General features: G+C 36.8%; 1 protein-coding gene across 8 annotated transcripts in view; it reads right to left on the bottom strand.

The window, feature by feature from the left end:
• The window catches only part of ASIC2 (acid sensing ion channel subunit 2), a gene marked incomplete at its 5' end in the record, with an annotated part of 651,084 nt that overhangs the window by 165,020 nt on the left and 472,115 nt on the right, over nucleotides 1–13,949 (bottom strand). The window lies entirely within an intron of this gene.

Genomic DNA, 13,949 nt, shown 5'->3' with positions numbered 1-13,949 from the left:
CAGGAATGGTTCATGTGAATCCTAAACAAAAGCAGTCTTGGTAAGGATTCTAGCAATCTAGAAAATGTAAGAGATGAGGAACAGTGAAGAATCACAGAAGGTCAGAAGATTGGAATGGTGCAACAAATGGCTTTTGCTTGTATATTTGAAGTATTAAGACAAGAGTTTCACTATGGATATTTACTGCAAATGACTTGTAGATGCATAATTTCCTGTTGCGTTCAAAGTTATACATAATTACCTTCAATCATCATCATCATCCCTTTCGCCTACACAACATTGGATAAAATGACCAATTTCTATGTAAAAGAACAGACAAGATTCTCAAAAGTAGTGGGGGGAACATGCCATTTTCTAGGATTCTGAAAGTAGTGGTTCTTGAGGAATGGATATTTTTTAACATTTAATTGGAAAACAGCTGATATAGGTCATTAGGTGATTTAACAATATTTCTCACTGATTAAACACATTAATCACATCATACATTAACCAGCTCATCAATGCAAGAAAATTTGTCTCACAATCACTTAAGTATTATTTGTTAATGGTCACAAATCTACTCATAATTCAATCATTCACCTATAACGGTATTCAATAAATTATTCTAATACATAAACAAAGTAAATGAAGTCTCAGTTGGATTCACACATAATTATGTACGTGGGGGCTGATCTTGCCATAAAAGAGTGAAGTGAGGATATGAGAGCAAGGCTAGAAAGTAGAGAGATCAACTCATGACCACTCCTTAGCCATGAAAGCCAGCTGGATTACTTTAAAGCAGTAATTCTCTCACAGCCTAACCCACCTAACTATAAATTTGATTGATTTATTTATCAATCTATTACATATAATTTGCATCCACTACAAACTCTTGACAGTTTGATTTACCTGACAAAAAAAATGAAAGTATATAGAAAGTTCAACTCTGGAAAAGCTAAAGAGCTAACTTTATTATGTACTACGTGACAATTACCAAGTAGAGAGAGTGGAGAACCAGTTTGGGGGTTCTAGTTAAGGTGCTGGACTAGAAATTGGAACAGCTTAAGTTTTAGTTTTCCTTTAGGGACAGACACAGATTAGATGATTTTCTGCAAGTCATTCTTTCTTATTCCAACCCACCATACAAAATTGTTGTTGTGGGGGAAATAGGAAGAGAGAACATTACATTTTATACGCTGCTCTGAATTGCACAAAATCAAGGGAAGATATAAATCTAGTAAATAAACAAATATGTTAAAGAAGAACAAAATTATAGTTCCAGCACTGTCTCCAATGTGGCATGCATGATATTTTACTTCTGTATTGTAGAACAGATATATACATGAATTGTTCCATGCATCTAAAGCACAGCTGATTTGGTGTACTGTGCCCAGTCAGAAACATTTGTGCTTTGGATATTGTGATTTGTATTCAGATTGACACAGGGCTGTTCAGTTCTTAGTGCAACCAAAATGTGTTTGATCAGCCAATGGAGGTTAACAGTGGGAAAAAAGACAAGCTGAGCTTGGTATGGTACATGTTTGTATTATAGTGATGGCAACAACAGCTGAGACAGGGAGGGGGAAAAGGTGATAGGATCAGAACATGTGTGGAAGTGGGATATGTTGCACTGAAAGATTGGTAGTAGTAGCTGGAGGCAGGAGGGGAAACACTAGGAAGTCTGAGGAGATGAATGAATCTGTAGAATTTGCCATGCTAGGAATCTTTCCTTACTGCTGAGTCCATCTCACTAAGAAACAGGAACATAGGCTAGGATACCAATAGCACTTAGACTTATATACTGCTTCACAGGTAACAGCAGTTAAAAAAAAACCAGGAATGGAAGACACAGGGAAATTCAATGGGTGTAGGTGGGTAACAAGACTTTATGGAAAAGGGGCAAGGCAGGAGTTAGTGCACAGCATCCTTGCTCTACTTTTTCATAATGTCACTCTGGATTTTGTTTCAGCCAAACCCCATACCACAGAAACATAAATGTTTTTGTTTTGTTTTTTTATTACAGATCTACAAACGATTTACTGAAATAGTTCAATAAATCTTCCAGAATATTATTTGCTTCATGTTTGAAACATTTTCTTAGTGCAGGCCAATGTTGAGTACAGTATAGTTGCTGCAAAGGAAGCCTAATATACAATCAACATACGTTTCTCTCTGTGTGTGTGTGTGCATGTATAAAATTGGAGTGTATAGGGGCTTGAGTAAAGGTTCTTTCTTTAGCCCATTTATTGAATATTTATTTGTAGCCTCCATAAAATATTAACACTTGTACCGTCCATCCTTCTTGATGCTATTCCACTAACTCACCTCTTCATTTAGACTTTATCTGCACCATATCCAAGACACATAGGAATAAATGACAAGTCAACCAGAGGTTAGTTTTTCTTTGCCTTGCTGCTGTCATCTCTCATTTATTAGTGAGATCAGATGAAACAAGAGCAACTATAAGATGAAGGCGCAGGAGAGCTGGAAGAATTCAGAAATTGCAGCAGGTAGCCTACTGTGATGTATATCTCGATAGGTGTCCAACAATAAAAGTCCTTGATGCCTGCCTTGTGCATGATACAAAAAATACTGACTCCTAACGTGTTGACTACATTTCCCTCTCTCCAAAAAGAAAAACTGGAGTTCTTCCAATTCAGTTTGAAAGAGAGCAATATATCTGCAGAATCTGTTTGATTAGAATCTGCAGAAAGTACATATGTGAGTGTGGGAACAAGACCCATTCATACAGTACATCAGAGAGGTTAGTACATCCCCTCACATTTTGTAAACATTTAAGTATTTGTTGCCAGCAGTTTAGACATTAATGGCTGTTTGTTGCGTTATTTTGCGGGGACAGTACATTTACACTTATACAAGCTGTATACTCATTACTTTACATTGTAGCCAAATGTTATTTCTTCAGTGTTGTCACATGAAAAGATATACTTAAATATTTACAAAACGTGAGGAGGTGTACTCACTTCTGTATATATTGTCAGTAATGATAGAATTATCATACCAATCACTGTCCAGAATATGTTAATTTTTTTATCTGCAGCAGGTCAAATATGATCCCATCACCTATGTATCACAAGATCTCTCTACTGTTCCTTCTTCACAATTCAGAAAGATAGGAAAGGGCTGGAAACCCTATGCTGCATTCATGCCAGAGGAAAGGCTGCTTTTCAGTTTCATATTCCTCACTGAAAGACTGGAATCATTCATTTAAGGAAGAAAAAGAAAAAAAGACACAGCTACCAGTTTAGATTTCTCAAGAGAGCAATCTGAAAACCAACCTTCCCTTGTTCTGCAACAATAAGGAGGCAACAATCAGGTATGACAGCAAGAGTAAATTTCAAAACAATCTCTCTAAATTGAACATCCAATGAAATAAAATTTCACAAAAGGGAAAGGAAAAGCTATTAACACTCTCTGAGAAGTCAGATCGATTCAATGCAAAATAGAGTGGGGAGGATTACACAGCTCCAGCTATGGCTGTTTGGTCATAAAAATTCAGAACAAAAACATCTCTTTCCTATGTGAACTGGGAATCCCACTGCAATTTTACAACACAAAAACTGGAAGGAAGTTATTGCACAGTATCATCCAGTTGTTGGAAAGAGAGTTGTGGTTTTTTCTTCTTCTTGCACTTGTAATTAGACGTAGAAAGGACATTTGAGGTTTGTACTAACTAGAATTTTAAACTTAGCTCTCCAACCCCATCATCTTTTTTTTTCCAGAGGCCAATTAGTGGTCCTACCTGAAACTTTACGGCAAATTTTGTGCCATTGAGAATTAGACCGGAATTTGATCTGAAGAAATGAACCATCCGCTGAATGAGATTTACTCTTACAAGCTTCTTGATCATCACTGGATAATATCTAAGGACCAAATTATGCAGAATCAGAAGAAAAACTTTCCAACTCTTCCTCTTGTTTCTTTTCCAAAACTGCACCTGAAGCTATTGTTCTTTCTTAAGAGTATAAACTCTTTGCTGATAGAAAAAAATGGGAAGGAGGGTAGTAATAGAGAAAAGAAACATCATTTCCTCACCCTATTTTTTCTGATAATCATCTTCCAAGGATTATTTTCATTGTTAAAAGGAGAAAAGAGAGCTGCTAAAGAACAGAGGCATCAAACTATATTAAATTGAAAGTAGCTTAAAGGTCAAACCAGATATGACAGGAAGTACATAGACTCCATTCATGTCTAAAACAAAGGTAGTCAGGCTATATATTTCTGAGAAAAATATGCACGCATGATGGAAGCTAAATTTTGTCTTTTTCTTGTCATGTTGGGGAAGAAAACTGCTTGAAGCAAAAGTGTGTTAATGAATACAGGGCAAATAAAATTTCACTTCAACTGTCTGCATATTTTTCCTGCAAAGGTTAATATCACCTATCACATTTCAGATATTATGGAAATAGCCTCATGAAGGACAGATGGCCTTATCTCCTATCCTGTCCCATCCTGTATGGTTAGGTTCAGTTTTAAGCCTTCTCAGATTGCTACTCTTGAATAAAATTTGGATCCAACTCCAAGATACTTTGCCAGCACGCTACTAAAAATTCTGATAGACCCAAGCATCTAGATAGCCTATGTTTGAGAAAGGTTATTTTACTTAAGAATTCAGCTTCCTTGTGATTGCTTTGCTCTATATCCCTGGCTTTCATTTTCTGATTCCAGATCTCTGGCCTACTTTCAACTTCTCATTTTGCACACTACTACCCTGAATGAGTTAATTAGAAATTGAACTAAATGGAAACATTAATGCAACTACCCAACATGCACAGTGATATAACTACATTAAAACATAAAAGCTCAACATGTTTATCACTCTTCCTTAGAATGGTTCTATAAAAGAGATCAAGTTACCCACTTTACAGATGGGATAGTCTCAGCTGATATACTTCAAACTTGCTTCAAGACATTCATTAAGTGAGTTCCGACTGTGACAGAGACTTGAAACTGTTTATTTTACTCTCTTCACCACTATGGCAAACTCAGCACAACTTCTCACCTTAGGCTGTCTAGGTCAGAAAGGGTTCAGCTTTAGTGGTGAAGAGCCGTGGTGGCACAGTGGTTAGAATGCAGTACTGCAGGCTACTTCTGATGACTGTCTGCCGCCAGCAATTTGGCAGTTTGATTCTCATTGGCTCAAGGTTGATTCAGCCTTCTACCCTTTCAAGGTCGATAAAATGAGGATCCAGATTGTTTGGGGCAATAGGATGACTCTGTAAACTGCTTAGCGAGGGCTGTAAAGCTCTATGAAATGATATATATTACATATGTGAACATATGTAAAACTAATATTAAACATACATTGGCCACTCTGGTTGACTGTTAACAAATATGTTTCAAATAAACGTAATAAATACCCGCTTTGCATAATGAGTCTACAAATAATTATATAGTTTCGCATCTATACTTGCAATATTTACTATGTTACTATTTTACATCACAGTTCTTTAAAAAAAATAACTCAAATATAGAAATCTAACATCAATCAGATTGACTCCCATATCTGTTAGCTATAAAATAAATAACTACTGTTAACTAGCATCCCAAAGAAATAAGCTAATTTTAAAGGGCCCGTTAACAGTTTATTGCTATATTAAACTCCATGAACAACTTCTATTCTCTTATCCAAAACATTGTCCCTAAGCCATATAGTTAATTTTACCATCTCTGCCAACTCGATCAGTTCCAGTTGATCATCTTTCATTCATTTTGTAATTTCTATTATAATTGAATCCGTTGTATTAATACCTTTTTCTATATTTTTCTGATAAGCCTCTGCTTCACAAGTAAACCTCTTTTTCTGTCTCTTTTTCCGCACTTACACAACTTTTTTATTTTTGTTTTGTTGTGTTGTGCTTGTAATTATTGTCTTTTTTGTTCTTGTAGTTTTTTTAACATGCTATCTTTGAAATAAATAAATAAAAATATCAAGAGAAAAAAAAGAACATTGGTAATTATGGCCACAACACTAAAGCAAAAAGATGACATCCAACCTTTTTCTGTCCTATCAACAGGGGTGAAATTCAGCAGGTTCTAACAGGTTCTGGAGAACCAATAGCACAAATTTTGAGTAGTTCGGAGAACCAGCAAATACCACTTCTGACTGACCCCAGAGTGGGATGGGAATGGAGATTTTGCAGTATCCTTCCCCTGTCATGCCCACCAAGCCACACTCACAGAACCGGTAGTAACAAAAATTGAATTTCACCACTGCCTATCAACCCATATTACCCAGATTCAACTAGAATATAACAAACACAGGCAGTTCTAGAAAATAGCTAGATTCCACAAGGTATCCAGGTTCCACAAAGCTATCAATTGTGGCTCTTTTTGGATGCTGTCTTTCTAGTTCTCAAAAAGAGCAACATTGGTAACAGATATTCTTTGTGCTTAAAGGCATTTTTCAAATGGAAGAATAGGGAGTTGAACTTCAGATGATGGCAGGGGAGAAACTAATATTCTTGCCAGTCTGGCTTCTGTCAAGATGCTACAATATCACAACCCTGAATCGTATGGGTTACTGCCAAAGTGAGAATTATGGCTCCCCCCTCGAGAGGAAATAGTGTAGAATTAGCAAGCAGGTGAGAAGAAATTACATCATTATTTGCTGACCTTGTGAGCACAGGTCTGCCTGTTCAAACTTTCCTCAATATGGATTTAGCCACAAAGATCACAGCCTCAGTGAGACCTGTGAATTGAATGGAGGTGTCAGGTACTATGTGACTTAGAATGTCACTGGGTACCTGTTCCTTCAATTTTTATCTTTGGTTCAAAGATTCTGAGTAGGTCTGTCTTCCTGTTTTCAGTACCCCCAAAAATATATTCACAAGAAAAAAAAGGGGTGTGTGTGCAAAAAGTATAGAGGAAAAGCCTTTATACAGAGTACAGAACCACCACAGCCAACCAAGGATTAGGGATTTCAAGGATGGGTTATGATTCCCAATCCTAAACAATTTTCATTTTCATATCTGATTAGCTACATCCCAGGAGCATGTGGTTTTAAGCTTCTGCATTATCAAATTGCTTTCAAACCTAGGCATCTCTTAGCACATATGTTGTCATCCGACTTTTAAACAAAGATATTGGAAAAACTAGAGCCGGTTTAATATACGGGTTAAAGCATCAGGTTAGAAACCAGAAAACTGACAGTTCTAGTTCTACCTTAGGAATAAAGCCAGCAGGGTAATTGGGGCATTCTCTCTTGAGTCCTAGGAAGGAAGCAAAGGCAAACCAGTTCCATAAAACTTGGCCAAGAAAAACTGCAAGGACTAATTCAAGTTGTTTCCAGGAAGCAAACTGATTCCAAACTTATAGATACACACTGTACATACATACATACATACATACATACATACATACATACATACATACATACATACATACACCTATCGATTAGTTTCAGCCATAATAATCAGATGCTTCTACTTTATAGAATAGAAAATCTGTTATAAAGTCCTATTCAGCCATAAGCATCGTCATCAGCCATTCAGTCGTGCCCGATCCTTTGCCACTCTGTGGATCTCAACTCTCCATGCCCCTCTGTCCCGCACCGTCTCCTTCAGATCCACCATGGTTATCCCAGTGTCATCCTTTATAGTGTTAAGCCAACAGGTGCTAGGGCAGCCTCTTCTCCTTTTTCTGTTGATCACTCCCAGAATGATTGACTTTTTGAATGAGTTGGCTCTCATTATATAATCAAAGTCTGACAGCCTCTGTTCGGTGATCTTGGCTTCTAGTGCTATTTTTGGTGAGGTTTGGTCTAGGATTCTTTGTTACTTTTTCAGTCCACAGGATGCGTAATAGTCACCCCCAACAACATAATTCAAAGGTGTCCACCCTTCCCCTATCAGCCTTTTTCAGAATTCAAGTTTTGCTAGCCATTGGAAAAATTATTGCGTTAACTAATCTGCCTTTGTTTGTGAGGCTGATGTCTATATTCTTTATGACATTATTCTGTCATGAATAACTTCACTGTTCTTCCAAGAGCTATCCACCTTCTGATCTTAGGGCTGTAACTCACCACTTTCATTGATGTTAAAGCCCAAAGGAAGATGAATTCCTTCACTGTTTCTATGGTCTCCTTGTCCATCTGTACTCTGCCCTATTTGTTCTGTGCAGGTGTTGTTATCTTTGTTTTCTTGATGTCAAAGTACAGTCCATTTTTTTTACTATCATCTTTGACTCTCAGGATTAGCTACTCCAAATCCTCCTTGCTTTCTGTGAGCATTGAGATATCATCTGCATATCAGAGGTAGTTGATATTCCTACCATTGATTTTAACCCCAACGGTAGATTCCTCCAAATGTGCATTTCTCATAACTATGTCTGTGTACATGTTGAATAGTAAATGTGACAGGATGCAATCTTCCCGAGTGCCTTGTCCAATTCTGAACCATTTTGTATCTCCATATATAGATCTTACAGTGGCTGCCTGACCAGAGTACAATGACCGAATGAGCTGGATGTAGTGTGGTGATATTTCCAGTTCTTTGATGCAGTTGCATGGTTTGTCATGGTCAACACAGTTGAAGACAGTTATGTAGTCGATGAAGCACATGTAGAGGTCTTCTTGGTATCCCTTTGCTTTTTCCATCATCCAACATGATTGGCAATATGATCCCAATTCCTCTTCCTTTCCATAATCCATCCTTCGAGATCAGGCAGTTCTCTATTGGCGGTTGGATTCAAATGTTGCTGAATTATCTTCAAGAGATTTTTACTCATGTTTGGTATCAAGGCTATAGTTCGGTGGTTAGAACAGTCTTTTGTATCACCTTTCTTAAATATTGGAATAAATAATTATCTTTTCCATTCTTTTGGTCACTCACCAAAATTCAATACACTTTGGCAAAGCGCTGCCAATACTTTTGTTGGCAGTGATCTCAGCAGCTCTGCAGGAATCCATCACTTCCTGGGGTTTTGCAGTTAGGCAACTGGTTGAGTACCCGCACTGCTTCCTCCTCCAGGATAGCTGGTTCCATTTCTGGTAGGTCAGTTTCTCCTACATCACAAGCAATGCCACAGTAACTTTAATATTTATGACGGTTCTGAATTAGTGAAAGCTCTTGGGGAAGCATATGCATGTATTACACTGGATTGTATTTGATGATTAGAGTCTGTGGTACATCTGTGTGTGAACTCAACTGATTCTTCCAAACAGAGCATTGGAGTAAATCAAAGTGCCATAATGTTCCATTCACAAAGTCAAAAACACCTACATATTACTAATTTTTATATGTGATGTCTTCTGATATTCTTTAAACTGCTCTTATTTATGGTCTGAATATTGACCAGAAATGTACTATAAGGAAATAAGTCTAGAAATATTTTATATAAACTTGCCTGAAATTGAAGTATCTTGCACAGTGCTACTTCTTAAGAAATTGTTTGAATGCATAGTTTTTTATTGCTTCTACAGATCTGGAGTATCTAGAAGTTTGAAAGAAACCAGCTCAAACATTTAGGAGTAGTACTGAAGTCCCAAATGTATTTTTTCCCCAAAAGGCAATTGGACTTTCTTGGTGTTTTCTTGGAAAACATTTTGCTTCTCATCCCAGAAGCTGACTGGATGAGAAGAGAAACATTTTGGAAACCATTTTAAAAATATTTTTCTTTCTTTTCTATTTTGCTTAAACGTTTTCTTTTTTTCCTTGCACATTGTTTACTCTATGCTTTCTTTCCTTTTCCCCCTTTACATTAGTTTGGATTCTTTTTTAACTTTTTTAAGAGTTTCAATAGAATTATTTTTTTAAAAAAAACCAATTTAATTTTAACACATGTTCAACCAGATTGTCAAAACAGAGCGTTGACAAATTGTGTAATTGCAGAAGGACTTGTAATAAGCAACAGAAAATTAAAAAAAAATGACTTAACAATCGCTTCCTCTGAAATGAAAGAGCAGTGATCTTGAAGTCTTAGTGATCTTCATCCATCAAGTCAGTACAACAAATCCCCTTGATAGATACAGGTAATCTACAACATACAACCACAATTGGGACTAGAAATCTGGTCATAAATCATTGCAGTTGTAAGTCAAGACTGGACCTGGTTTTTCAACATTTTTGTGACAATCATTAACTGAATCATAGTCATTAAATGAATGGGGCCATCATTAAACAAAACCATTCTTCCAAATGGGCATTTTTTTTGCTTGAAACTGGAAAAACATGGCAAACACTTCCCCCAAGCATAGTCACATGACCTTAGGACATTGCAACTGATCCTAAAGCTAAGTGCCTGAAATGCAGTCACTTCAACGAGGAAGGCGGGAACATTTTACAGTGCCCAGATTTGGAAACCATTGCAACTCTGAAAGATTATAAAACTATCAGTCCTAATTGGATAATTGCTTATATGATGGGAATTAAATCTGAGAACATTTATATTGGCCTGCCAAACTTTGCATCTTTGCAGCTGTGTAATGTATGATGTAACTATCAATTACTTTCTGGTTTTTCTCTTTAATTTTTTTATTAGTATCAACAGTTTCCAATTTTGGGCGGGACACTTCCAATTACCTTTCTGTCATAAAATCAGGTCTCTTCCCTGATTTCTTCGATTACTTTCTGCATTACTTTTCAAGCCTATCTAACCTGTTGCAAGTTCTTAAACAGAGCCTGGACCCCTGCTGTGAATTTAATTCACTTGGCCATTAAATACAAACTTACATTCACACAAACATTGCAAACATATTCAGGAATAGATGCTTATCACATTTTACTATGAGAACCTTTGACCTCCTACACATGAAGTTATGGTCCAACAATAGCAATAGTAAGAGTGTTTTGTTCACTGCCACTGTCACATGGGAGCTACACACTGAAACTGAGAAGACTAAGAATAAAAGGGACCAGATTTTTATAAATCAAGTTTATTAAAATTAGATAAATTAAATACAATTATTAATCCCAGATGCCTTATCCTTTCTTATTTCAAATAAAAAATACAGATTAAAGGAGGGATTAGGAAATGTTGATGTGCACCTTTCATCCTCAGAACTTCTGTTCCTCATTTCATATTTCCTACATTTAAAAAAGAAATGCCCTTTCAGTGATACCCTGTGAATATTTACATACTGTAATTCTTCTTAACTTTGCTTTCTAATTGAAGAAGTTTTGGAAAGGACATGCTGTTTGACTGCAAAATGCTTTCTCCTGCTAATTTTCACATGAATAGATGTTGAGTGCTTCAAAGTAAAAGTATTTATACCTCCTCTCATGTTACTGTTTTAATGGAAGAACAGGAATTATAATTTTCTTCAGAATAAATATAATTAACAAGTTTATGGCTGTCCATCTCACAAAAGCTGGGCAGCAAACAATGAAACCAATGATTTACCAATTTATTATTTACCAATACTTTACTAAAATAATTAATAAAGCAAGGGTCATAAAAGGATTACAATCAGAAATAGTTGAGTATGATATAGCTACTGCATGGGTTCCTCGCCGTCAGGGGATGCCCAGGCCTGGTGAAATCCACTGCCCCCCCCCAAGTTTTAAGAGCTTTCCCAAAGACTATAAGGGTTGGCACTAACCACTTAAAGGGCAATGCTATTCTGAAGAGTGGATACCAAGGCGGAAAAGGCTCGTCTCCTAGGTCCCGCCTTATGGAATTTCTTGGCAGATGGGATTCCATAGCATGCAAGTCTCTGCTGGACCTGATAGGACAGGTAGATGTAATCAAGGAGTGGCAGTACCTCAGATAACCTGGTCCTGTGCTGTGTAGGGCTTTAAGGTCAAAAGCAGCACCCTAAATTGGACCCCGAAGCAAACTGGTAACCAACACTGCTCACAGAACATGAGAAGTGCCCTCTAGAGAAACACACAACTGCCCATGCAGTTACATTTTGCACCAGCTTCTGAATACGCTCTGAAGGCAGCCCAGCACCTTAGAGTAGTCCATTCAGGATAGGATCAGGCAGTGAGATTAGCATAGTAATTGGCAGAACTGGAGCAGGGGAAACAGTAGCCAGTATGACTAACAGTCAAAAAGATTGGAATTGCAGGCTAACAACATTCTGGAAAGTTCCTGTGATAGAAGATCTTTTTTTTTCCTGATATGAAGGAGCTTCTGTTGCGAAAGATAACAAAATAGTTTAGTCTCAAGCCATACCCAGAAAAAGGAACAACATAAAATGAATTTTATTGATTTAATAAAGGTAGTCCTCAACTTGTGATCAAAGTTCTGACAGACCTACCAGGGGATAGTTATTACCAGGATTCAAAATTCCAATAGTTGGGCCCCATCCCCACAATCACATAATTGTGCTTTGGACACTCATCAACTGGGCCACATTTACAGCCATTTGCAGCATCCCAAATACATAGCTATATTTTATGGCAGTTTTGCCAAAAAACAGCATTGACTTACGGTTTTTGGCAAACACACCACAAAAAGATCATAAACCTGGGTCAGTCACATGACTTACCCACTTACGACTATCACAAGTTACGAACCAGGCTCATTACAGTTGCAACTCAAGGACTACCTGTATCGAAGTACTTTTGGTAGGTTCCCTGACTTGAAACCTTCTATTCATATTACTGCAGAGAGCACAAGATTTCTCAAATTAACAGCTTAAGTATGTATTAATGTTAGGCTTTATTACTCACATGCCCTCTGTTTGACTTATGACACACTTGTTTAACATTACACACAAAATTACAATTGTTTTAAATGTAAAGGTTATCAGGCCACTTCCTGATACACTATCCATTGTTGACAGCATCATATTTTTTTAAAAACAGATCTTTATTAACTAATATCATGATTATCAAGAAAATATTACATTATATGAGTTATTTTTATTGTTGCCAAGTCACCATACTTGTAACACATTTCTAAACTGCTTGGGGTCAGACCCCAGAATGAATCCATTCAGACTTATATGTAGATAGCACAAGCACTATTCTGAAATTGGTTTCAAATTTATCTCCAGCATCTTGTTAAGAAAAGCATTTGTACCAACCATTTACTCTGTCTTGGGAAGTTATCTTCTATCTCTTGTTGCTTTCCCTTGCCACAAAGCATATTTGCACAGCTTCCTTCTCATGGTTTTGTTTATAACATGTCAAGTACTCCCCATTTAGAGGGACACAGAAATCAGTCTTGCTTTTTTATAGATTTCAGTCAGCTCCAAAGAAATTAAAGGAGAGAAAACATTACTTTTCCTCCTTGGAATCTGAACAGTCAGGAAAAGTAAAAGTTATATTCAATACACTTACAAATGATATCCATTTCACAAAACCTGTTCCTTTGTCAGGTATTTCATCAGCACCACAATTTTTCTAGCTGCCCAGAACAGGACACGTGTCTTTTAAATCTCTGCACACTCCCACCTCCCCCAAAAATGTTTAAAAATAGTTAAGATTAGATTAGAATAGGTTAGATTCTTCTTTCTACTGTATTTGATTTCCCTATGTGAAAACTGTTATTTGTATCTCTAAACAGAAGCATGAAAAGGAAAAATACTTCAATAGACATTGCTTTTCAGGATGTGTAATCAGAGAATTGAAAAAAATGTTTGCTTAATAAAAGTGCTTTCCACACAGCTATTTAAAGAAATATTTGGGAGAAAATATTCCCTTTAGTGAAAGAATACAAGTATACATATCATTGCTCACCATCAAACTTCTGTCTATGTAAGCCACTTTTATTAACTATAGAACATGCAGAAATTCAACAGGTATAGCCTTATTTTCCACTGATGGAAGGCACATATAAACCTGTTTACCTTGTTTCAGTTAGAAATAACAGTGAAAAAAAAAGCTGGATCCATTAGTAGTTAAAATGTCAAAACCAGCACAGGAGAGACCCTCTTTTAAACTCATCCCAACCATGCAAATTAGCTGTGACATTTCAAGTTACTCTCAGCTCAACCTAGCTCAGTCATTGTTTAAAGATCAAATAAAGGGATATTCCTGCCTAAGTTGTTCAAACAGGTA

This window comes from Natrix helvetica, assembly GCF_964273705.1.
Source record: "Natrix helvetica genome assembly, chromosome: Z".
NCBI classification, from domain to species: Eukaryota; Metazoa; Chordata; class Lepidosauria; order Squamata; family Natricidae; genus Natrix; species Natrix helvetica.
Note: the sequence above shows the minus strand (reverse complement) of the source record. Positions and strands in the feature narration are given on the sequence as shown.